The sequence below is a fragment of the Protopterus annectens genome, chromosome 7.part0, assembly GCF_019279795.1.
Source record: "Protopterus annectens isolate FY-2018-M chromosome 7.part0, PAN1.0, whole genome shotgun sequence".
NCBI classification, from domain to species: Eukaryota; Metazoa; Chordata; order Ceratodontiformes; family Protopteridae; genus Protopterus; species Protopterus annectens.
In genome coordinates this window covers 1,510,320,073-1,510,343,780 of record NC_056739.1, presented here as the reverse complement: position 1 = coordinate 1,510,343,780, position 23,708 = coordinate 1,510,320,073, and positions in this window count along the sequence as shown.

The window sequence follows — 23,708 nt, the reverse complement described above, 5'->3', positions numbered from 1 at the left end:
CTTTGTACTACCAATAGGGAATTTAAAGTTTTGCTATCTATATACTAAGCTTGCTCAAATCAAACTAAGGTATGAAAAATCTCCTTGACTGTATATATGCCAATGTATACAAATTTTCTATCATTCGTGATTATGTGTTGTCATATAAATACATGGAGCTCTGATTGTATATATGCCTCTGTACAGAAATTATTTTGTCATTTGTTGTATTTGTATTGTAATGTTATGGAGCTTTTCTCCCCGGGCCTCTGCTGTAAATGGACCTTGTTCCAGTCGAACTTTCCCAGTAAACAAATGTAAAATAAAAATAAATATAAATAAAATAAAAACTACCAATTTCTTTGTGTCTGTGGTATGTCATGCAGGTGGAGATAAATTACTCTGCAAAGTATATGAGAAGATAAGCTTAAAAAATGGGTGGATGGGTAGGCTGGTGTAGCAATCAGCTTATTACAGTCAGATCCATGCCAACCCTCAGCACTTCCCTTGAAAAGGAAAAAAAAAAATTAAAAAAAATAAAAACAGATGCTCATTTTACTGGTACATCAACCAGGTGGCCAGATGCATTACAAGCACCCATCCCTCCCTCCTGCCACAGCCATAAAGATAGGCCCCAGACTGTTCTTCATCACATTTTATTAAAAAAAAAAAGATTTCTTCTTTTGAACTGTAGCAAACTGCTTGTTACATTTGTAGCAAGCAGTTTGCTGCAGTTTATACCCTATCAGCATGAAGCGCTACATCTCTCATGTTTTATTGTAAAAGAAACATATTTATATAAATCTTCTTTTAAATGGTAGAAAGCAGTTGCTGCAGTATAGATGACAGTCAGACCATTACAGCACTCAGGTTTCACTGCAAATGCTAAACCAGATTTTAAATAATGGCATTGGATTAAAGAGAAATTTGGAACAGCTAATGGTGCCCACCATCACATTATGCTTTGGGCAGTTGGCCTTCTTGCCCTGCTACTGGTAGGGGAGAAAAGAAACCTAAGGGTTAAGTTAAACATTTGTTGATGGTGGACTTTTCCATAACTTTGAAGTGGTCCATGGGAAGGAGTTAGAAAGTTGCCATAAAACATTCAAGTTTTCTTGCTACACATGTTGCAAAGAGGATAAAAAGAATTCTGCTGTGTGGTGAAAATAAATATTATTAATGGTATCTACAGAAGTATATCACCAGATTTTCCATTTTAAGGCCCTGAACTGTTTAATGCACATTATTATTTTAATTTAGTATATACATTAACTACCTGAATAGTAAAATTATCTATGATCTCCCTGAATATATCTATGTATATATACACATATGTGTGTTTGCTCTAATGCCTGAATGCTTATGTACAGACCAAGTAATTCTCTGCAAAAGCTATGCATCAGTGTTTAATATTGTAGAAATTCTACCACCTAGTGGCTTTTGAATGAATATTCTTATTTCTAAAAGTAAACATACAAAGCATATTTACTTATAGTTATTCTTACATGCCTATAATTTCTACCTTATTCGATGCATTTAAGTAATAATATTCCTAGCTTGTTTTTATCTCTGAATAGCTAATGTAATATAACTCTATTCTTCCTATGATGTTTAGGAATACAATCACAGGCTCTTCAGCTGCTCCAAGGCATCAGATGTTCAACTAAGTATGCTTGAATGAAAGCAGGGGGTTGTCAAACATCCATGCACTGCTGAGCGCACACACACACACACACACACACACACACACACACACACACACACACACACACACACACACACACACACACACACACACACACACACACACACACACACACACACACACACACACACACACACACACACACATATATGCACACCCAAACAGAGGCATACCTATGTACAACCAAAAAGATTTGCATTACTTCCACAAAATATAGCAATGTAAGATAACTTAGTCTGGTCCAATTGTCCACTAGAATTATTTAAATGGGCTAATAAGTGAATCAAATGCTGACATTGTTCTTGATTAAATAGGCTAACCCTGCCAGCCTTTAGCCAGCCCCCCAATTCCTTCCCTCTGAGACTCAAACCTCAAACCCTTGTGTTTGTAGCACACACACACCAACCTTTATTAGGCCCCACCCTCTAGATTATTAGATTACTACTAGGCTAAGCCCTAACTGCCCATTCCATTTTTAGGCCTAGCCCCCATCCCCCTGTGAGACTCAAACCCTGCACCTTGTGTTTGTAAGGCAAACACCTTAACCATTAGGCCACCCTCAATTTGAGAATCTGAACATCAAGCTGACACTTTAAAGAAACAAAATAAACAACTTCATTTACTTCTGCCTAGTGATTTACACTTTATGAATATGTGCGATGAATATGTCATCTTATGATTTTCACAGGTTTACTGAATTTTGCTGCAATTTACTCTTTAACAGTTGTTGAGTTTAATGACACATTCCTGTTTAATCTCTGAAAATATGCAGTCAGATTTGTTTAATTGATGCACTTCTCCAATATGGTTCACTGTAAACACTGGTAACTATTGCATTGGTGTGGCTAAATTTCCTAGAAAAGTGTCTACAGTTTCAATTAGGTTTATACTTGTAGGTAGGTTTTCTTGCAGTTATATACCTCTTCCAATGGGTCAGTCATACAGAAAAAAAAACAGAAAGGAATAAAAAAGTTAATTGTTATAGTAGTATGTTTAACAATATTCAACCATCAGAGGATTAGATCTGCACTCTTATTTTCATATTTTAGCAAATTATTTCAGATGGAATTCTTTGTCTCCATCTTAGTTAGGTGAATGACAAATGTCTTGCCCTGAGATTCCATGCCACAGTTGGTGAAATCACATGATGGGTGGAGGCATGCAGGGTGGGAGAGATTAAGAGACACATTTACTATGATCATGCAAAGCTATATACCATGGTCAGTATACCATGCAAAGGAATGTATAATGACATGGAAATGAGCAGCATTACTAAAATGAGGGTTATAGTAAAAGCATAATGATGGGAAATAATACAACGGCATAACTCCGAAAGTTACAAATGTTGTGCATTGAGACATGAACACTGTAGTTGCTATCTGCATTATAATCCTGCTTTCTGACAGATACCATGATAATATGTTAGGAGCAACCACTACTTTAACAAACAGATCTGCAGCTAAGGTGGGGTTAAGGGGGCTGCTCTCCAAGGTGCATGTTATTCAGGGTCTAAACTGCAGGTGCCAATGGTATGGGAGTGGAGTATCAGTGGTGAATTATGAAGCATAGGGATATTTTGGCTTCATAAATGAATGCCAATATTGCATTTGCAGTCACAGCTGATAGTGGTGAAGCACTCCGACAGTCATATCATTGGTAACTTGTTGGTCTAGAAGTGCAGTTTTGAAAACTGCAAAGGGCACCAGAAAGGGCTATGTTTCTGTTAATGCACATGTATATGTAGGAGACTGTAATAACAAGCAGTAGCCAAAGAGGTATGCACAACTGCTCACACTGCTGCCATGTCATCCATTCACACCTAATATTGCATACAGTCTATGACACAGACATAGCAGTTACTAAGTGGACAGGGGCACCAGGCAGGAGCTGTTCACATGTGTTACCCGAATATGCAGGGTCATGGAATGAGTGCAGTACCCATCCCTGTGGACATTAATTTATGAGTAGCTTTGAGAATGCTAACTACAGGTATCTTTAAGCAGTCAACTGGGAACACAGTGGGTGTATGTCAGGCATGTAACTCATGGTTGCTCCAGCAGTTTCTTGATACCATGCTACAGCATGTGGAGGAGTATATGTGGTTCCAGTGCACCACAGAGTAGAGAGGCAATACGATGTGGGCATTTATGAAACAGTCTATTTCCCTAAGGTGATTGGAGCTATTGGCTGCACCCAAATTTCTAGCAAATCCCCACCTGGGGGGCTGCGATAAGGTATATCCATCTAAAGGGATTCACCTCTGTCAACTAACAGGTGATCTGCAGTGCACAGGGTGTAATCTACAATGTGTCAATATGCCATCTTGTTATTGCCTATGAGTCCCACATCTGACCTATGTGTGATATATATATATTAGCTATTTGCTTTGGTGATTTCCCACAAGGTTCTTTTATTTGTGAAACCAGATATATATTGGAGTAATGGTTAATGCCACCAATTAGAAACTCACAGACTATAGCAAAGAATCCATACATTGCTGCTCTGGCACTGACCAAATGTGTGTGTTCAGACTGATCAAGGCCTGTTTTTGATGCATAGATATCTCTGGTGATGTTCTGCAGTATGATTCCCACACATGCAGCAAACTATTCACTGTGTGTACAGTATGACACAGCATGGTAGTATGCAAACAAATACAGAAGGGTAAGACATTCAGGAGTTGAACACCCTAGAGTCAATGGCAGTGAAGGAGCCTTTTGAGGAGTCAGCCACAGGGGATGACCATGCAAGGTAGAGATGGGTGCAGTTTGCTGTTGGACTTGTTAAGAGGCAGTATCTGGCTCACAGCTATGGGATTATTAAACATAGCATATAATAGCAACATTGATGCTTGTAGTACTACAAACAGATTATAGTTTATCATGTATATACTGGACAGGTCACACTGTTCATCAGACACAGGTTACACAGAATCAAACTCCAGAGGGCAGGGCACAGCATTCATCATATGTAGTGGTAAATAGAGCTACAATGACTGGCAAGGCTGTCAGCCAACTGCTTTGTTTCACAGTCCAGACAGTCCTAAACTAGACAAACTGCATATCTTCTCATATTTTCCACACATTACCCTACAGAATGCTGCGGTAGTGCTGTCTCCTCATAGTACGACGTTGTCCTGTTCGATTCTCAGCTAGAGCATATTCTGTGTGGAGACATGAATGAATGGGTGTACCTTCGTTGAAGGTTGTGCATCAGGGCCGGCAACTCGGCACGTAAAAATCTACTGCCAATCATTAGCAGACAGGAATTCCGCTGTGGCGACCCCTAACCGGGAAAAGCCGAAAGACACAACAACAACCCTACAGAATGCTCATGCATGTGCTGCTTATGACCAGCATGCTTGTGTCATTCTTAGATTTGGAATGTTCAATCCCATAGTTACTAGCATTTACTTATCTGCCTGTTGCATGACACCTGGCACTGTGAACATGTTGGCTTGCATTGTTTGCAGTAGTGCCTAGATCCATCAACTTCCATGCACCAAAACCATTAGCCATCTTGAGCTGAGCTGACTAAAAAGACAAGTTTGGATGCCAAGTCCTCCCAGAAAGCTATTATTTCTATAAGGTATGCTTGATTTGCTTAACACTAGATGTCAAAAACCTCCTTCTTGAACAAATTCACTAGCTGCTTGGAGATGGTGAGGATCTTTTTGTTCTAGTTCCTGTTCAGAAAACATTTCAAGTGAAGGCAGGGTGAAGAATATTCTGAATTTAGCTTTAGTGTCCTATATATTTTGAACAAATGAAAGGAGCTACCTCTCAGTCTGTGGAACTTGAATGCAAATAAAAATAAAACCTGGAACACTAGGTAACTCTAGAAATTTTAGGAAGTATTCCAAAGCAAATTTCGTACTTTTACCAGACACTATAGAAAAATTTCTATTTCACCCAAACCCAGGGAACACTGCCTATGTGGATTTATACACAAAAGATTTTTACAGTGATGATGCAGCTACGTAATGGTAGCAGTACCTACCCAAAATAAGAGCAGGTGAAACTCAAAAAAAAAACAAAACACCTTAATGGAATCCCAGTGTCAATAGGTTGTTTAACAAAAGAAAGAAAACCATGGTTAAATATAGGATGTGCAATGTCCAGCAAGGTAAGAACTTTCTTATAGGTTCATAGGTAGATACTAGGCTATCGGCCCAAGGGCCTAAGTAAGCCTAGCCAGCAAGGTTCCCTGGCTTACACCACCCAAGAAAGTTAATTTCCTGTGCCCCTGTCGAACACAGCCACAGAAGTGATCCCCAGGGTGTATTTCCTATTTCCCATCCACTCATCTAGATTTTTATTGAAGAGTGCTAATGAGGAACTTTGCTTGACATAGATGGGAAGCTTGTTCCAGAGTATAGGAAGTCTCTGGGACAGGAATCTATTCCTCCAGCATGTCCTGTCTATTGTAGTGACAAGGTTTAGGTCTCTAGAGCATGTAGCTCAGAGGGATTGGGATTTCTTTAGGTGTAGCATGTCCAACAGCTCTAGGTATAACATAGCTTTATATGTTAGGCAGAGTTCTCTTCGGAGTAGGCGATAAACTACAGAGTAAAGCTGGAGTTTTTTGAGATTGGCAGTGTAGGGCATCTGTTTGAGGCAAGTAATCCTCTTTGTGAGGTGCTTCTGTGGCCTTTCCAGCTGCTGCAGATGTCTTGTGATGTACATTCCAAAAGGGGCATTGTACTCTATAATGTGTCTAATGGGTGCCAAGCAGAGGGGAACAATGACCTCTTTTTTCCTGGATGAGAACCCTTTTGTGATGGGGTGTGCCACATAGAAGGATTTCCTGACTACTGTGGCGATATGATTACTGTCCAGCTGGGTCCCAAGGTCTCTTATGACATATTCAGCATTAAGTAGACTGCCATTTATGTGGTAGTTCATGGGTACAGAGTTTTTACCAAACAGGATGACAATGCACTTTTTGGCATTGAGTTTGAGGTCATGCCTCTGACACCAGACATCTGTCTCAGTGAGGGCCTTCTGTAGGATGTCCACATCATTTGGGGACTTGACTATGGCTCCTAGTTTGCAGTCATCTGCAAACTTCATTAGTCAGAGGCCTTGTGTGTTAGCCTGTACTTCAGAGAAGTAGATACCATTCAGGAGAGGTCCCAGGACTGAACCCTGTGGTACTCCACTTGTCACTGATTTGAAGTCAGATTTGGAGTCAGCAACTTTTACAGTGTGGTTCTGTCAGTGAGCCAGTTGGCAACCCATCTTGTGATGTAGGTATTTATACCTAGTTTAGTGAGTTTAGCTATAATCCCAGAGTGGGGGATGGTGTCGAAAGCCTTGGCGACATCAAGATAGGCTGTGTGAACCACCTTACCATCGCCTACGGCTTTGGTGACTGCCTCAAAGAAGTCAATCAGGTTCAGAAGGCATGATCTGCCTTTCACAAACCCAAGCTGGGTGGGGTCCAGAGTTTGGAGGTTACCAATGTCTTTGTTTATGAGGACCATGATGATACATTCCATGGCCTTGCAGACCAGGCTCCTCAGGCTAATAGGGCAATAGTTCCCAGGATCAGTGGTGGCTCCTCCTTTGTGGAGTGGAATAACTGTTGCTGTACACCATTCAGTGGGCACAAAGCCTGACGTAAGATTATGATTGAACATGGTGCTTAGGTGGGGAGCCAGTTCGTTCTGACATTCGTGTAAAACGCTGCCTGGGATGTTGTCCGGACCCATGGATGCTGTGTTTTTGGTTTTAGAGAGTGCAGCTTTTACCTGCATAGATGTGATTACAGAGACTCTGCATTCTTCCTGTATAGATATCGGCCCTTTAAGGGGTGAGCAGGGGGTAAAGTTAGCACTGAACCTATCTTCCAGGATGTTAGCAATATTAGTTGGTTCTGTAATTTTCGTACATTTGTGCTGTAACTCAGAGCGGATCTGGGTGTTGCCATTGAGATTGTTGACATAGCTATAGAATGCTTTTTAGAATCAGTGCTGATTTTGTTTTCATAGCTAGCTTTGGAAGATATTATAAGGGATCTGAGCTTCTTACTGAGGTTGACCAGAGAGCTCTTCCACTCATGGAGGAATAAACAACACAGAGGACTAATTTTTATTTATCATTTGTCTACTGGGAAATTCTGAATTGGAATGAAGCCAATTTTCAGTGGAGGCCCAGGGAGAAATTCTCTAAACACATGTTTTTGTAGTGTGGGAGGAAACCAGAGTACCCAGAGAAAATCCACACGAACATAGGGAGGACATGTAGACTCTGCACAGAAGGCACTCCAGCTGAGACTCAAACCGGAGAACCTCTTGCTGTAAGACAACAATGCTACAACTGCTTCACTGCACCATCCCATTAGACTAATTAAGTCTACCAAATCAAACTGAGTTAAAAGTAGCCTCCCAGGCTAAGAAAAATGTCAATGCATTGTTCAGTTATATACAAAATCCTCAAAGACAATGCACAACAATGAGCTGAACTACTTGTAAATGGAGTCCCATATACTGAGCTGGAGGATATAGCGAATTTACTGGCTAATAAATTCAGCTCCAATTTTACCCGAGTTTCTCCCCTAGACACCTCTCAAGAAATATCTCCAACCATCCATCCCCAACTATCACTAGGCAACAGATCCTCAATGCACTGTGTAAGGCCAAAATCACTGCATCTGTGAGACCTGATAATATTCTAGGATACCACCTTAATAGCATGAAACATGGCCTATCAGGCCTACTCAAACCACTATGTAATCATAGCATATAAACAGGCTTCATGCCAAGTGAATGGAGGACTGTAGCTGCTATACCTCTACACAATGGTGGGCCTCCCTAAGACCAGGAAACTACTGACTCATAAGCCTGACTAGTCTCATATGTAAGGCTATAAAGAGAGTAATCATGGATATGATAAACAAGAATATAAGAAATATTCAGACATTGCAGCCTACACAGTTTGATTTTTTCAAGGGCAGGTCATGTGCACAGAGCCTGGTGGACGTCTTTGAAAAGGTCATCAAAGCAATGGATGAGGGTAAAGTGCCTACCTTAATCTGGCCAAAGCATTCAACAGAATAACCTACTAGGGCATTGTAGACAGGCTCATGAAATTAGTTAGAAATCCCCTACTTTATCTGATGGATAGCCAGCTGACTTACAGATAGGGCAAGAGAAGTCATGAGTGGTGAGTCTACCATCACAAAAAGACCAGTCAATAGCTCACCCCCCAGGGACTCTTTCATTTTTAGTTTCAGTGTACTTTCTGACCCTCAAGCCTGCCTGCAACATCCTCATTTGGACCATTCATTCCCCCAAGGTAAAGGCTCTGCTTCATACTTCATTTACTTCACTTATCCCTGAGGACAGGATCAAGCTATGAGCAGGAGTAGTGTTTTCCTCCAAAAGGAAAACATGATTTTTCCAAGCCCTAATATCAATGTATTTATACATCAGCTTTCACCAGAGCTCAACGGACAATGTGCATGCTCCCTCCATGTCAGGATAAGCATGTCCCTGCCTATGGAATCAAGTGCCAAAGTACTCAGGTCACTTGAAACATAACAAAGTCTTCATCCCTTTATGCCACCAGTGAGGCTCAGTATTGTTATTTAGACTGAATAAGCATTTGTGTGCCTGGAAGATATAACTGTTTCTTTTTTAAGCTGTTTTAATAAACTATTTTCCACTTTTCAGCATTGGCTGCTTGTGTATTTTTGTATTTGATTATTAAAATTTGTATTGATTTTTATTATTTAACATAATTAATTTATTATTATTTAATTTATTATATCTTAGTGTATTAATTAATATATATAAATTTTTTAAATTTAAAAAAAGTTAAAATTTATTTATTTATTTTAAAAATTTTATTTAAGGGTTTTCTTTATTTATTAGAAATTTATAAAAAAGGTTGTTTAGATTGTTTTTAATATTGTTTTTATTTGTTACAACCGCCACCAGATTTTACCTATCAAAGATGGCACACAATTTCTTATTAATTCATATGTCTTTTTATTCCTTTATATTTATTATATTTATGGTTTAATAACAAAAATATTAAGTTTAATTAAAAAAAACTTTTTTTAAGTTTTTTTTTTAAATAATATAAGAAGTAAAATATAATTAACCAAAATATATAGAGAGAAAGTTCTGTTTTTAATGAAAAAAAGTTTTTTAATTTTTTCCTTTTTTTTCTGTTTTTGTTAGGAAATTTCTGTTTTAATTGAAATTAAATTAAAATTTTATTAATTAATTAGAGGGAATTAATATAAAAATATAGAATTTAGTAAGTTATGATTGAAGTCTGTCAACAGACTGTAAGTAAATGGAAAGAACAGCGTTTAATGCTTGCTTGATGTGGATGTTATTTTATACTTGTTTTTATTTGTTATTTCTGTCAGTTTCGGCGCTTTTTATGTGAAGTGAATCAATAAAACTGTGTTTCACCAAAAGACTTCCAGTATTTCCACACTTTTGGATGATTATGTTAGGTGTCATCTGATTTGTAGCTGTAGGAGAATATTGTATTTTCATATACACTGGTTAACTGGCTACACTAAAAGTAACCATTTATATACATAATGTGGGCTTCTGCTCAGTTACTTGACTAACAACTGCTGATGCTCATTTCTGTACTGGTATTTCTGAATACTTGTATGGAAATGAATGCTGATAGTGCTTTTGTGATCAGGACTGAAGTGATTCATGCATGGTGTACGTTTCAGTAAGCAACTTGCTTCAATTTTAAACATAAAGAGTTTTTTATGTCTTGAAAGAGAGAATCAACCATTCTTTTTCATTTTTTTGATACTATACTTAAAGTTGAAGAGGGGGTGGCAAATCAAGGTTTGGCACACATATAGCTCAGCTGTCCAGATTTTTGCCTCATATTTTTGAACTGTTTCTCACAAAATTGTGATTTTCTTGGCAAATCACTGGCAAATCATTGAGGACTGAAAGAAAATAATGGCAGACATTCGAGTTTCCTTCAGAAAATTCATATTAATGCAAAACCTATTAGTCTATCAACTTTCTAAGTTTGCAAGAGCAATATTTAAAAAGTGTCCCTATTTTTGGGTCTTTGCTCCCCCTCCCCATTATCTGAGGCTTTGTCCAGATTTCTTGCTTTAAGAGGTTGAGGGGTATGATAGCACAGGGTACCAGAATAGGTAGCTACAGGCATACTGTGTTTTGGGTTCATGCCTTCAGGTTGTTATTAAGGAAGATTGATGCAAAATGAGCTCAAAAGTCTAATTCACTGTTTATTGCCTTTATATATGGGCAATCAAATGCTATTGATAAGAGTAAACTGGTAGCTCTTAGAGGCTGCACACACTGCTTTTACTGTACCAGCTGCTGGAACTGCTGATAATGAATGTTTTAATACTCGAGAAAATAGAATAAAACTACTGCTATAGTACATAGACACAAACAGTTAGGACTTGATGTCAAAATATATACAGTAAAGTTTTTTATGCATTCAGCAGTTTTCCTGGAAGTAAAGAGAATCAAATAATACTTAAAAAATACTGTTGATTTCATTGCAGGCAATGAAATACTGCTGTGCTCAAGAAATTTGAATAATATAATATTTTGTGATTATTTTAGTGCCACTGGGCAGTGATCATTGCAAAATACCAATCCTTTGTATAACAAATACAAAATGTCAATCATTCCACAAAATCCATTGTATTATAAAAGCTCATGCTAACACAACATGTGAAGTGTTCCATTACACCATGCTTTCCTTCCTACCCCATCCCCATCAATGGCTGCAAAAACAGACATTACTTTGACTATGGAGAAGCACTCTAATAAAATTAGCTACTAGCATTTACAAGAACACTTATTTAAATGAAACATTAATTAACCAAGTAACATACTTTAATGCTATCTCTCTTTCTTTTACAAATTTATGACTGATACAGCTTCCCAAATAGAAGTGTTGAGGTTATCTGACTGAAAACTACTATTAGTCAAATCTGATATTTTCATTAATGACCATTGCCATAGGCTGCACAGGATCATTGCCATAGGCTGTATAGGAAAGAGAACTGAATAGAGCATCACTAAAAAAAAAAAAAAAAACTTTGCTAGAATCTCCTTGTGTTTTGACTGAGTGTGCTTCTCACCTGATAAGTATATTTTTTGCACTTTTTAACTGTCCAGAGTTGAATAAAACAACAACTGAAATCAGTTCAGAATACAGTTTGAATAAATTGCATTTATTTAAACTGTATTTACTTTAATATTGCTGCACACTCAATTGTGCTAGCTTGCACTGCACTTGAATTGTTTTTAGTGCTGTTATAGCTGCTTTTCTGTAAAAAAAAGAAAAATTGTAAGCTTGTTTCCTGCCTTTCTTGTAACTAGTCTAGTCCAGATACAGATTTGCTGTATCCAGGACTGTTTGTAAGCTACTGAGCCTCCCCGCCAAGCCTTTCTGTGTTGGAGGGAAGCCTTCTAGCTTATCAGTGGGAGTAGCAAGCACTAGGTAGCCTATCTGCCACAAGAGTTGTGGTTTCTGACCCAGAAATTGCAGTTTATTGACTGTTTGGGCAGGTTTTCCATCTCTTTCAACCTTCTGGTTTAAAAGCCCATGTTTGTACTTGTTTCTCACTTTTCCTGTGACTAGTCTGGTTCAGGTACAGATTTGCTGTATCCAGGACTGTTTGTAAGCTTTTGTGCCCCCCAAGCCTTTCTGTGTTGGAGGGAAGCCTTCTAGCTTGCCAGTGGGAGTGGTAAACACTAGGTAGCCTATCTACTGCAAGAGGAGTGGGTTCTGGCCCAGAAAGTGTAGTTTATTGGCCGTTATGGGCAGTTTTTTCATCTCTTTCAAATTTCATGTTTAAAAGCCCGCATTTGCACTTGCTTCCCACCTTTCCTGCAACTAGTCTAGTCCAGATACAGATTTGCTGTATCCAGGATTGTTTGCAAGCTTCTGAATGGTGCCAAAGTCTGCTCTTCAATTTTCCCTTAGATCTGCTAGTTTTCTCCGCTCCTGCACTTTTACTAGCTTATTAGTCTAGCACTTTACCAGACTTCTTGTAGCAATTATTGTAGCACACAAAAGTGCTACCAGCACTAAACATTCTACAAGGAAACAGCTCCAGTACTTTTTATTAATGCCCACACCTCCAGGCATGTCTAAAGGTCAGTTCCCTGTGCTTTCTCCTATTAACCTGGTGAACTTGGGCATCCTGAGGCAATGTAGCAACTGCCTAATGTACAGTGACAACCCTCTCCTCTTACCTTCCAACACTCAGACTTGCGACAGATGCGCTTATATATCCAAACTGGAAGCCACGCACTCTCCAGCCAAGACCAGAATAGCTGGTCAAGAGGAGAAGGTCAACACTTGCACCACACCACATGGAATACATAGCCCTCCACAACACACACCAGCACTGCCTTCACATAAAAACACAAACCCACACACAGCTTCACAGAGGCTCTCAATAAAAATCTACCCAAACATCAGAGACCTCCAAGGCAGGAACACACTCGACCATCATAACACAACACTAATCATGAGACACATAACTCTCCTAAGCAGTGTGCCACTCAACCCAAGTCCCTAAGGCAAACAGCATGCCCAACACATTAGTTATAGGTGCCTCGATAGTGAGGCACACTGATGTCCCACTCACTAGGTTGAATAAGGAGAAAGTAACAGTCAGCTGCCTGTCAGGTGCCAGGATCTGCCACTTAACACATGCACTCAGGCCCCTCAACAACAGGTACAAATATGATTCTGTCATTGTACATGTGGGTGTGAATGACCTGAGATGTACCTCCTAGACAACATGAAAAGAGACATGGGGGAGCTATTGGATTATGTAGCCCAGGCAGCCCTAAGCAGCATCCTACCATCACCCAGAATAATACCACAGTACAAGCAGAAAATTATTGTGATTTCAACAATTGGCTAAGTTTCTGGTGTCATTCGAAGGGGATCCAGTATCTGTCTGCCTGGGATGACATGATAGACAGACCTTGATGCTTTGCCAGAGTTGAGTTGCGTCTGTCACCCCTGGGCTTCTGGGTACTGGCCAAGGCACTTGCCACCCGTATAGTGCCTTTTTTTAGGCCATGTTCCAAAGACCAAATTACCACCATAACAGCTACCAACCAATGCAATTTGAGGGTCATGCTGCTCAACGCTAGAAGTCTAAATCTCAAAATGCATTCACTCAAAACACTCCTTAAAATGGAAAACTTTGACGTTTGTGCTGTAACAGAGACCTGGTTCAAGGCAGCAGAAAGCACCCTTGCACTACCAGGCTATAACTCATTCCACACCTTTCTGCCCCAGAACTTGGACTGAAGCTCCAAAGGTGGTGGTGTTTCCATATTCATAAAGGATGCACACACCTCCAGACTGGTAGCCAAACATAATGCATTAGAGATACTTCAGGTGCAGCTAACAGTGGGTAAGACAGCGATTCAGGTCATAGCCTGCTATAGGTCCCCAACCATGTCCCAAGACTCACACTCTACATTCCTATACATACTGGAGAATATTAGAGTCCAACCTAACAGTCTCATACTGGGTGACTTCAACTACCCCTCCATTAACAGGGAAAACTACTCATGTACCAATACACTTGCCAAACGTTTCCTGGAATTCATTAATTCCAATGCCCTGGACCAGCTCATTCTTACCCCCACTAGAGGTAGCAACATCCTTGACCTGGTCATTACTAACATGGGCGACCATTGCTCTACACCAGTAGTCAGCTCCTCCCTGGTTACATCTGACCATAAACTAATCACCTTGGATATCCACAACCCCCCCCCCCTCGCAAAGGTAACCACGATGAAAACCTTCTCCAAAGCTAACTTTTGGCACCTAAAAACAGAGGTGGCTAACTTCACGGCACCTGTGCAAATGGAGAATAGATAGATGACCACCGAATCACACACCAATGCACTGTACAATTACATACACAAATGCATGGATCTTGCCATACCCAATAGAACCAAGATGCTCTCCTCCAAAAAAAAGGAAGCCAATCTGGTGGTCCTCTGCCATAAACAAACTCTACAACAGAAGGAGGAAGCTGATGCAGAATAAGGTGAAGTACCAAGACTGGAAAAACTCCCTTATCAGCCTCAACAAAAAGTTAAGATCCCTCATCAAATCTTCTAACACTAGCTATTAAAACAGAATTGCAGCAGATAGTAAAGACAACCACAAGGTCTTCTATAGTTATGTAAAGAATCTCCATGGCAATACTTAGATTTGCTCTGAGCTACTGCACAATGGTACCTCCTATACTGAGCCAACAGATATTGCCACTTTACTCTCTGACAGATTCAGTGCCAACTTTACTCCCCCCCAAGAACCAATCACTATACCAATAGATTGCCAGACACCCAGTATTACTGCTGCATATGTTAAAACAGCACTGTCCAAGGTCAAGAATACAGCTTCTATCCTGCCAATATACCTGGCTGTGTTTTACATGAACTACAGAGTGAACTGGCACCTCACCTGTGTGCCCTGTTCAATCACAGCTTCACCTCAGACTTTGTCCCTATTGAATGGCACACTATTACAGTCATCTCTCTCCACAAAGGAGGAGTGACTACAGACCCTGGGAACTATCACACCATTAGCCTGATGAGTCTAATATGCAAAGCTATGGAACGCATCATCATGGACCTAATAAACAAGGATATAGGGAATCTCCAAAGTCTGGATCCCAGACAGTTTGGTTTTGTGAAGGGTAGATCATGCCTGCTCAACTTGGTCGACTTTTTTGAGTCAGTCACCAGAGCTCTGGATGAAGGCAAGGTGGTTCATACAGCCTACCTTGATCTTGCGAAGGCCTTTGATACCATTCCCTACTCAGGAATCATAGAAAAACTAAGCTAGGCATCAACCCTTATATCACTAAGTGGGTTGCAAACTGGCTCACTGATAGAACCCCCCAGTGTGAAAGTAGCTGACTCCGAGTCACAGTGCCGACCTGTCATGACTGGAGTCCCACAGGTTTTGGTCCTGGGGTCCTCTCCTGTTTGGTATCTACTTCTCTGAAGTCAAGGCCAACACAAAGGGACTCTGGCTGACAAAGTTTGCAGATGATTGCAAGTTGGGAGCTATTATTAACTCCCCAAGTAGTGTTGACATCCTACAGAAAGACCTCACTGAGACCGACTGGTGGCAGAACCATGGCCTTAAGCTCAATGCCAAAAAATGTGTCATCATCCCCTTTTGGGAAAAATCCAGTTCCTATGAATTACCATATCAATGGTAGTCCACTGAACACAGAAGGGGATATAAGAGATCTGGCAGCACAGGTTGACAGCAACCTCTCTTTTGACCACCACATTGCCACTGTGGTCAGAAAGTCCTTCTATGTGTCACGTCTTATTACTAAGGGTTTTGCATCCAGCAAGAAAGAGGTTATTGTCTCCCTCTACTCTTCCCTCATAAGCCCAGTCATCAAGTACAATGCCCCATTTGGCATGTACCTCACTAGACACCTGCAACAACTGGGGAGGCCACAAAAGTATCTCACAAAGAGGATCCTAGACTCAAAAAACTCCAACTATTCTCTGTCTCATATTGCCTACTTAGAGGCAATCTCTCCTTGACTTACAAAACCATGTCTGACCCAGCTCTGTTAGAAATGGTACATTTCAAGAAATCCCAATCCCTGAGTACCACATGCTCCAGAGACCTCACCCTCATTACCACAATCAACAGAACATGCTGGAGGGACAGGTGCATAACCCAGAGAATGCCCATGCTTTGGAATAGACTTTCCATAAATGTCAAACAGAACACCTCTCCGGCCTCTTCAAGAGAAATCTTGATGAGTGGATGGGAAATAGAAAAATCACCCTGGAGATCACTCCAATGGCTCTACTCAACAGAGGGACTGGGAACTAAGGTCGGGTGGTGTGATGCCAGGGTAATTCTATGGACTAGGCTTGTAAAGGCCCCAGGGCCATTAGTCTACTACATAACTATGAACCTATGAAGCTATAGTCATGGGACACAGTAAAACTAATGAGATGAAACAACATAGCTTGACAAAAGACAACAGTATTACATAGCAAATCATTGGTAATGCAAAAATGCCCTGCAGTAAGATGACTTTAATAGCCAACTATGAGCAACTGCTACATAACAAAAGGTGACAAAAATAATAAGCATATTTCACTAAACTGTTAATCTTATAGCCTCTGCAAAAAGCTACTTGTTGCTATGAAAAGGTACACTACTCAAATCTTCAGAGCATCACACAAGTACTTAGTACTTTTCAAACTAGTAGATAGTAATGCCTGTAATCTAAACTGAAAAGTAAAAGAGGACGTTTCATTTTTGGTGATTGGGTCATCAAGTTATGACTATTAAAATCTTATCAGTAGTATTGATTGCATTTGATCTTAGAATGAAACCTTATTACTGAGCCTCTAAGTTAAGCTACATGACACATTTTTCATAGAAGTTATCTCAATGATTTTCAGCTTTTGTTATCTTTTATTTAAAAGGCAGCACTTATATATTCTGTTTCCTTTGACAAATCAGAACCAAGATAGTTTTCTACTATTGCTAACATTTCTGGATATAAATTAATTACAAAGCAAAGATTATCAGAGGTCTGCAAATGCCAAAGGACTAATAAATTCTAAATTGGATAAAGACCTGGAGTTTTGATGTTTGTATGCTGAGAGAGCAGTGTGTAAACTACCTGTAAATTTGAACTTTTTTACTTTGGACTCAGTCTGCTGGGGTGGTTTAACCACATTGTTACAGATTTTTAGGCATCTAGGGGTTTCTTCCCTTGTGGGCTAAACATGCAGGAACTGGTTTCACTACTATAGTAAATCAAACCATTTACAGCAGTTCCAGAGATGATTAGATTTTATGGATAAATAACTACATGGAAAAAATGTCCTGTTTTAAAAAATAGAAACGTGTAGAGCATCAAAGCCTAGCTTTGAGCACATACATGTTCAGACAGGATGGCATGCATTTGTCAAGATCAGGGAAGATAATTTTTCAGCAGATATTTGGCAATGTTTGACAAACACTAGGTAGAATTTTGACAGGTTGAAAATTTGACAGTTCACAGACAGCAACATTTGATGCGTCTCTTATGGTTGTTTATACTGGGAGCATTAATTATAATGTTTTTTCATTAAATTTGCTATGGTCCCACAAGGTTGATGCCATTATAGTTGATAAAATTTTGTTAAAGAGCAATGACTGGAAACCAGTTCTGCCAGGGTATCAATATTTTTACTGTAGCAGACATTCTATCAAAAATCAGGTGGAGGTGTTATGATAGGAATTAAAGATAGTTATGAGACCTGTGATTATTACATGCTCAGTGATAATACCAATACTATAGATTGTGTAACTGTGACAATAAAGACAATCCTGGAACATATAACAATTGTATGGAATGTGTAGACCACCAAAGTCAAGTGCCAATGACGTACAGGAATTCATACAGTTCTTGCATTAAACACGGGAGGGAAGAAAAATATTAGCTGGGGACTTAAATTTACCAGAGACAGACTGAAATAATATTGATTCAACAGCATTAGTAAGGAAATTATTCACTAAGTGTGTTCAGGAAGAAAATTGTTCAGATTGTACAAAAAAAAAAAAAAAAACTACCAGGGAATGGAATACTTGACATTGCTTGTGTTCCTAAAGAAATCACTGTTACGTTAAATCAAGTTTTCCACCATTGATGTGCAGTGATCATGGGCTTATAACAGTTAATTTGTTGTTAGATAATTCTGTCAAACTGAAATCTAAAGCAATACACAAAAGATTAATTACAGATTATATGGCAGCAAAACAGTCACTATGTAAAACTAACTGGAGTGATGTGTTCAGTGGAAAAACTGCAGATGGAAAGTGGAAAGTTTTCAAAAAGAAATTGAGTGCAAAAAATAAAAAAAAAACGTTTAACATCAGGATCTAGGCATACAAAGTCAGGGGGATATATTTCTATAAGAACATGATACCTGATTAAGGTGAGAGACAAAAAAATATATAAGAAATGGAAGAGAAGTCAACTACAACTTTGAAAACAGAAATAAACAAGCAAGACAAACAAATTAAGCATAGTGTGAGACAAGATCAAGAAAAATTTGAAGAAAATTTGTATAAAGATATTGAGCATAATAGGAAACCTTTTTATTGATACATAAGATATGGAAGGAGTAAAGACATACAAACTGATAAACTTTGTATAGATTCTAAAATTTTTCTCAGACACAACTGATTATAGATACATTTACAAAATATTGTGCAAAACATTTTGGCTCCACAAAGGGTGTGATAGGTTGTTCTAGTGACATTTAGGTAACCTCAGAGTCTGGAATCAAATTAGATGATATTGAAAAAGAACTGTGCAAACTGGATCCAAACAAAGCATAGCGAGGAGATGGAATTATTAATAATTACCTGAGAACACTTCAGTAAAACTGACAGAGCCATTATATCTATTATTTACTAGGTCATATAAATATAGGGAGATTCCTCAAGATTGGAGATGTGTTTATTAAACCTATCTTTAAGGGTAAGGGGAGTAGGATAAACCCAGAGTCATTTCATGTTGTGGAAAAATAATGGAAAAGGTAATAGTGGATGAATTATTGTCATAACTGGATAAGTTGGAACTTGAAACCATATATCAGCATGCATAGGTTGAAAATACATCTATTACCACCTGTAACATGATGCTCTATAACAATATAACAGCTATGAATAAAAATTGTGCTGTGATATAATTTATATAGATTTAATTTCTGCATTTGACAGGGTCATGCACAAAACACTGATAAATAAATTAGAACAACTAGGTATCAATGTACTCTTGATAAGATGGGTAACTACATAGCTTACAAATAGGACATGTCAAGTATCATACAACAATTAGATAGGTAAAATTTTTTGTTACACTGAGGGTGCCCCACACTGCTCTGTCCTAGTCCCTTACATGTAGTCCCTTACATGTTTAGATTGCATCTTTCAGACCTAACTTTTTCATCTGAGATGTTCTACACTATATATGCAGATGACCTGAAATTGGGTAAACTGATTACATGTGTTACAGATAAGGCATGTCTGCAAAAGAACTTGACTAATTTGACCATTTCAGCACAGGGGAATAATATGCTGATAAATACATAAAAACTAAGCATATGAGATTTGGGAGACATAAATTAAAAGCTGAATATTTAATACAGAACACACTGATTGAAACTGTAAACTCATTTAAGGACCTGAGTATACGGATAGATCCGAGCTTGAGTTTTTCTAATCATATGAACCAATTGGTTAATGATAGTTATAGAGCTATAGGTTGCATAAACAGATTTATAAAGTCTAGGAAATCAGAAATGATTAAGTCATTCTTTGTTAGTTACATTAGACCCAAACTTGAGTATGGAATAACAATACGGAAACCCTATAAGAAAACAAGCATGAGTAAACTGGAAAGAGTACAGCGGAAATACACCAAGTGCATCCATGGATGTGAAAATTTAAGTTATTATGATAGATTAAAATATCTAAACTTGTACAGTGTTTCTTATAGATATCTAAGAAGAGATCTTATTCAGGTATATCAGGCACTTAAAGACAACTACCTCTGGGAATGTTTGGGGTTATAAAAAAGTAGTAGAGAATCATCCGACAACCTATGTAGGAAATTATATAGGAACGAGAATTCCACTAACTGTTTTTTTGACAGAGCAGCTGATGTATGGAACAGACTACTAAATTACATTAAAGTAAGTACTAGTTTAGATATTTTTTTAAGAACAGTCTGGACACTTATTATGGGAACAAGTATTGGGAACAAATGTTTTGGTATATTGGCAGGCTAGAAGGGTATTAATGCCTGTGCTTGAAATATTTGTATGTATGTATGTGTATTAGAAGGAAATAAAAGGATATTTGAAGTAAAGAAGGCAAGAAGGAAAATAAGTGAAGAAAAGAAGGAAATTGAAAGAAATAGGAGGGATGGAGAGAGAAGTAAATAAGGAAAGAAAGAAAGTCAAGTCTAAAATCACAGCAATGTAATCAAACTGTTGAATATGATTGTGTAAAGCTGATTAAAATGTTGTTTTGGTTTGCTGTTGATATGCACTGAGTCTTAAAGGTTATTTTCTCATATTAATGTAATCATGCATCATTCTAGTCTGGGACAACATCTTCTGGGGGGAATACAAAAAAGAACAGCTGGAGTCTTCACATTTTGCAAAGCAAACTTTATTAATAGCATGGCACCACTTTAGATATCAAATCACAGAATGAACCTAGTAGGTGTCATCTTTGTGACATTTTATATATTTGCTTGTATCAGGTCTGCTCAGATTATATTTTACTGACCAGCTTATACAGTATTTCAGCGACATTTGGCATTTTCAGTTTCTCTCAATAAACAATATATGTACCTCCCCCTTAAATTTACAATTGTAATAATGAGAGATTAATGCTTATAACATGAATGGACACCAGCTTCATGCAGGCTTTGTTGAAAACCAGTCATTCAAAAACATGTACAGTATGATGGATCCGAATATCATAAAAAGAGTCAGCCAGTTATTAAAACATAGATGACCCAATGAGGTTATATTACTATATGAAGAGAATATCACCCTGATTCTGTAATACCAGCTTTTCCTACCGATTTGGCATCTCAGGGGTTGTTGAATTAATTGTATATTTGCCCCAACATGTTTTAGAGAAAATCTCCACAGCTCCATTATACATGACATAGCATTATTTCATTGTGTGTCATTTAAATCAATAATAGCTCTGGAAGAGTGTATTCCAAAACTCAGAAGGTGGAGATGGGCACATTTTAAGTGGCAGGAGGAAAGAGGATAAAATTAAGTTAAAAGAATCGGTGGTGGATGTCAAGAAATACTGAGAATGAGGCTGTTCTAGAGTGGATTTGGTGGGAGGGTTGCAATGCAGCCATAAAAAATATATTATGACGTAGAAAACCTGAGGAGGAAAAGAATAAAAATAAGCATTTATAGATTTGAAATATGTAGATTTACGGGAAGTTCAAAGGAAATAATGAAGGGAAAAATGTACAACATCTTAAGGACATCGAGATGAGGTGGGGTGCTGAATGTAAATTGTTTCAAACATCAAAAGTGGAAACAGAGTTAATAAGAAGGGGATATTTTTGGTGGTTGAATAGAGAAGGCAACTCCACATGTATAGCTTGTTTGTTTTCAGTTAAAAGTGCCCTAGAACATGCATATCACAGATTATCAACCAAAGTGGAGATAGAATATCCAAGGATGATAAAGTGAGTGATGCTTTTGGGGAATTCTATAAAAAATTGCATGCTTCACCAGTCTAAAGAAGTAAATTGACATAGAATTTCTGGGCAACAAAATTTACACCTTTATCCAGGCTGAGAGGCTTGACAGATATATTGCCTATACTGAGGCTGCAAAGCAATATCTAGTATAGATCCCAATAGATCTCTGAATATATATGGTTTTCCTGTTGAATTTTATAAAAGGGGTGGGAAGCCTCTCTGAGAAAGTCTTACTTAGAAGTTTATAGGCAATTACTAGGTTATCAGTCTTCAGAATATTACAAGCCTAGTCAATAATCAGAGATCAGAATCAAACTCTGTACCTTGTCTCAGTGAGGTTAAAATCTGAACTATTATGCCAGTTTCTCAGCTTTTTAGAAGGGATTGAGTTGGGGCTATAATTAGTCTCTGTTCATGGTTATTACTAAGCTCAAATAGGTGTTCTGAGGTTAGAGGATTACAAGCTAATGTCACATATCAATTTAGACTCCAAAATATTTGCTAAAATATTAGCAAAAAGGTTGAGACTGGAGTTTCTGCTTTTGGTATATGAGGGTTTTTTTGAGAAGGAAGGGATATGGCAGACAACTGGTGGGAGGTAGGAAATGTATGCATAGGTGGAAGAAGCCTGGTTCAATACCAGGACTAGTGCTTTCGTTATCACTAATACTTTCAACACCATCTGTTTGGGATTTTTTGTTTGAAGAATTATAACAAAGATTATGTGGTGAGAAGTTTGTGGGGTGGGTAAAGATGTATATTTCATCTTTTCAGGTAACAGCAGGGGATTATAAAATAGTAAGAGAATATAATGGAGTACCTGACAAGGATGCCCCCTTTCTCTGGAGTTATTTGTTTTAGTTATGGAAGAACAATACAGGTAATGATTGTGCTTAAGGAGAAATGCACCCAAGAAGGAGTAGATACTTCTTGACTAATGTTTGATTATGACTGTACTTATGAGTACAAATATTTTGAGGGTAACTAGTGAGATATTAGACATTTCTGAAATTTTTGGGGATGTCTCAGGGTTGCAATGTAATTATACAAAGTCTGCACTGATTAGATGTAGCAATTCTAACTGCAAGACAGCAATAGAAGACATTCCAGTTTTATCTAATTTTAAGTGCCTTGAGTTAACACTAGATCTTTTCTGGGAAACTACACCTGCCTGCAAGTAATGTGTAGAAGCTAAAAGAAAAGATTCAAATGTTCAAGCCAGCACTTGCTAAATTTACTACATTGTCAGGTAAAATACAAGCAATTAAGATGGCGATATTTCTCCATATCACCTATCTGTTTGGAATATTCCTCTCCCAGCTAAGCATCAAGCTATTGGGGAGATACAGGAACTATTAAAAATATATACGCTAGGAATCTCAAGATAAAGAACAGGAGATTTGATGGCATGCACACCTAGATGGAATGGAGTGGGGATGACTGCACTTTCACACATATGCAGGGGATTTTAGGTTAGCTCACTATGTAAGGTGGTACGAAAGACAAGATGGGAAACAAGGTCTCGGATACTCTTTTCCTTCGACATTCCACAGGAGTGAATAGAATCACTATATGCTGAGTGTATAGCAGTAGGAACTGTATCAGGGGAAAGGAGGCCTGAAGATAATATCTGGGATCATACAATTATACCCTATGGTGTCACAAATCAAGTGAGGAAACAACAAATTTATAAGGGCTTAAGAAAATGGGAACATTTATTATT